A 4406-nucleotide genomic window follows, 5' to 3' on the forward strand; every position below is an offset into this window, starting at 1 on the left:
ACAATGTTTTCTGTTTCCATTCCTCTGTTGAGGGACATCTGGGTTCTTTGTTGCTTCTGGCTACTATGTATTGGCTGCTATGAACATAGTGGAGCATGTGTCCTTATTACATGTTGGAGCATCTTCTAGGTATATGCCCAGGAGTGGTATATCTGGTTCCTCAGGTAGTGCTATGTTCAATTTTCTGAGGAACTGCCAAACTGAATTCTAGAGTGGTTTTACCAGATTGCAATCCCACCAACAATGGAGGAGTGTTCCTCTTTCTCCACATCCTCACCAGAGTCTGCTGGCACCTGAGTTTTCGATCTTACCCATTCAAACTGGTGTGAGGTTGAATGCCAGGGTTGTTTAGATTTTCATTTCGCTGATGATTAAGGATGTTGAACATCTCTCTAGGTGCTTCTCCGCCATTCAGTATTCTTCAGTTGAAAATATTTTGTTTAGCTCTGTACCCAATTTTTATAGAGGAGACATGGAAAGGGGAAAACAGTAGAAATGTAAATAAAGAAAATATCAATAAAAAGAGGAACAAAATATTATTAAATCAAGCCTGGTGAAACATCTTCTGCATATAATAAAACTGTATGTTTGCTTTTTATATAAAATCTTAAGTTTACTGATGCCCCCCAATACACAATACAGCAGGTTTGAAATCTAGTTTATAGGCCCATTTATTCCTCAATGTTTATAAGCTTATACATCAATTCCATAGTTCCTTTTCAAGTTGTAAGTGTCTCATCAAAATAGACCAAGATTTACAAGGCTCTGTTACTGAGATGACAAAATATTTTCTTTCACTCTAAGTCCATAATATTCTTCATAGGAGGTATATAGTGAGGGTAACATCCAGGAGAGTGAATGTCTTAGCTTAGTGGTTTCCACAATAACATAAACTCCTTCCTTACTCTAGTCTACCAAAGTAAAGAACTGTTAAACACTTTCCAATTAATGTGATTCTCTTATACTACCCTCAAGACACTATTAGAAATTATGAATTCAAAAAGCAAAAACTGGAAAAATGAGTTTACTGATTTCAACTAATTTTATCAAAGATAGTTAAATCAAGAGGGGAAATAAATCTATAAAAATTATTTTAGTTCAGCACAAAGACACATGAATAGATTTTTTAAATGTTTCTTGAGTTTTTTAGTAGTTTTAGTAATAAAAATGTAAATGTTCACTTCTTTTGTTTTATATAACAGACTTTTTACTTATTTAAATGAATACATATAATGTAACTTTTTTCCTTTGAATCATATGAAACTTTATTGGTTTGCATACAAAAACAAAAAAGTTTACGATTTCAATTTCATAATATTAATTGCAAACTATAATGTCCACACATATAAATTAATGTAAAGTATAGCCAATTAAATGACCGTCATATTTATCTAGTGCAAAGTTTAAGATGAACCTAAATGAAATACAATTTAATATTGTTTTCTCTTCATTGGCCTAGAAACAAAATTGATTTAGAAGTGATATGGTGACAACCAGTCACTGTGACGTTGTTTCAGCAATTAGGCTGTTTAGGCAATATGTTGTTGCACTTCATAAAAATGCTCTCTGGATTAAACACACATGTGTATCAAGATTAGAGACAAAGAAATATAATGTCTATTTGCAATAGACTAATAAATAGAAAACCTGTTTATTTTTTTCTATTGTTGTCTATGCTATATTATTTATAGAAAATAATGAAATAAACCTAGTCCTCCACAAACCATGAAGTGCACAATATACGATACAGGTAAACGGATGGAGCCTGGATAATCGAGTAGAAGGAACTAGCAACTTCCAGGAAAGTAGGTTAGAGAATAAGGTTGAAATAACAAACTGGGCTTCCTGTCCTGGCCGTGGTAGGAGAGCAGCAGCCATGGCCCTGCGCTACCCCATGGCCGTGGCCTCAACAAAGCCACAAGGTGAAGAAGAACATCAGGGAACCAAGACACAGCCGGCCTCGGGGCGCCTCACCAAGCACACCAAGTTCGCGAGGGATGCGATCCGGGAGGTGCAGGGATTCGCTCCCCAAGAGCAGAGCGCCTTGGAGTCGCTCAGTGTCCACAGACACGCGTGTGCACTCTAGTTCATCAAGAAGAGGGTGGGCGCGAACATCCGGGCCACGAGAAAGCGGGAGGAGCTGGCAATGTCCTGGCAGCCATGAGGAAGGCAGTCGCCAAGGAAGATTGATGAATACCCCCCCCCCCCCCATAAAAGATAGTTCCAAAAAAAGAAAAAAAGAACAAAATGGCAGTCTGCAGAGTTTCAGCAGGTGCACATTTTATTTCCTTTCCTATCACTGCAGTTTACCTGTCTAGACAACTGTCATGGAGGTTTTTATCCTTCAAAAGAAGCAAATTCACTTGCCTGCATGGGCAGGATAATTTGTTTATAAACATTAATATTTGACTTGCCATATGTTCATTGCTTCTTTGGGCAGGAAACCCTGAAGCACAGGGTGACATAATAAGTTATATAAGATGATACAGGATTTCTGCTCTACTTTTCACTGGATCTGGATGCTGAGATTGCAAAGATTCAGCACCAACAAGTTTTATGCAGTGCTGAGGACAAATATCAAAACTTTGTGTCTGTTAACCCAGTAATTTACCAACTGAGTTGTACTACGAATTCTGTGTATTTCATTTAATCAGAGCAAAATGCTTCTCATTATTTAAAAATGTGTGTCACAGCAGAACTGAAAAAAATTAGAGCACCATAGATGCAAAGTTGTGCTGACTCGTCTAGTTCAGGCCTGTGTTCAAAACTAAGAAAAGAGAGAGAAGAGAGATGAAGACACCAAGAGTGATAGAGTGAGTAGAATTTTATCTCAGAAATTAAAATAATCTGCACATGAATTGGATCTGGGATTATGCTGGTTAATATTTTGTCTAACAGAGTCAAACAGGGTGACATTACATATATTATATTCATCTCGCATAATGAAATCATGACCCCCAAACACATGTTCTTTACACTTGCAGTTCCTAAAATTTCAGGGACAATAATATCCAGTCTCAAGGCTGAGGTGATAAATTGTGCTCATAATGATTGCTTCATGCTGGGGATTTGTGAGAACACATTCTCAGATACTGTAATCGGGCCTCACAAATGAAAAGAATAAGATTCTTTAACAATGAAAATAAATGTATTAGTAAGAAGCCTTTGAGATTCATATTGAACAACCCTACACTGACCTGAGCCTTCTGTTCTTTCTTTGAGCTATTTTCCAGAGCTCTGTAAAACGTAAAAAGGCCAGAGGCTGAGGCACTGCTCCAGGAAGCTTTGCCCTGTAGCAAAGAGGAACTACACCTGTGACAGGGCAGATTCTAAGGTAATCAGTAAGGTTGTGTGTTAGGAAGGTTGAATGTCTGTGAATTTGTAGCCCAGCAAACCTGCCCCTGTATACCACAAATACAACATTTTGTTCAGGTAGAATGTAATAGGCATTGGATTTCTGAAACCATACAGAAAACAGAATTGTAAACTACCACAGAAACTCTGCATATATGGTAATGAAAAGCAGTAACACAAAGTTGTCCATAATTCTTTCTTTGTTATTAAAGAGCCTGTTATAGTAGTGAGGTAATCTGATTTCTGATGTTACGTTTACTTAGCATTACTTGAGTTAACAAGTTTTGGATATATTAATAGTGTGGAGGCTCATATGTACTGCACATGTGTTGGCACTCACTACACATGTGTACCCTTGCTAATGTGTAGGGAAGCTGAGGTTGACAAGACTCTCTTCCTTGACTCTCTGTCTTATAAATTAAGCTTGCTGCATTGTCCAGATCAGCTAGCTGCTTGCTCCTAAGTTTCTGTCTGTGCCTCTGAGAGAGAATTACAGGCCAGCTTATATGCCTAAAACTCTGTTCATCTGCAGTACATTATTTACAAGAAAGAGTAATTATGCTGTGTTCTTAGTCACTTTCCATCACAGTGCACCCTTCACATTGGTCTCCACACAGTTTTGTAGTAGTGATTCCCATCAATATGTACTTGGTATGTTTTGCAACAATATTCAGGAACAATATTCATTATTTTGAAATCAGTCATTTTCTTAAAGTTCTGCATTGAATCTCATGATTACAAAGTCCTAAAAGGAAAACAATAGACAACCTTCAAATAATGTATTCAGCTATTTCTTCTCAGATGTGCTTGTAAGTTTTTTTCTTAGATCCACATATCTTTTCCTTGGATTCTTCAAGCATTCTCTTTGAAAATAAGTCAATTAAAGTAAATGAGTGAAATGTATTTGTTTAAGATTTATATTGCATACTATTTCTCTATAGCATACCATTGTATAAACAATATGCTGTCCCATCTTTTAGCATAAATTTTCCTACAGAAAAAATATTCTATTTGATTTGGCATGATGAGATTAATGAGCTTACAGGTTTTTT

General features: G+C 36.7%; 1 pseudogene; it reads left to right on the forward strand.

Moving 5' to 3' along the window:
- The first annotated feature begins 1876 nt into the window (after positions 1 to 1876).
- Positions 1877 to 2190, forward strand: LOC127668790 (60S ribosomal protein L36-like; annotated as a pseudogene).
- Positions 2191 to 4406: the final 2216 nt, after the last annotated feature.

This window comes from Apodemus sylvaticus, chromosome 18 (genome assembly GCF_947179515.1).
Source record: "Apodemus sylvaticus chromosome 18, mApoSyl1.1, whole genome shotgun sequence".
Taxonomy (NCBI): Eukaryota; Metazoa; Chordata; class Mammalia; order Rodentia; family Muridae; genus Apodemus; species Apodemus sylvaticus.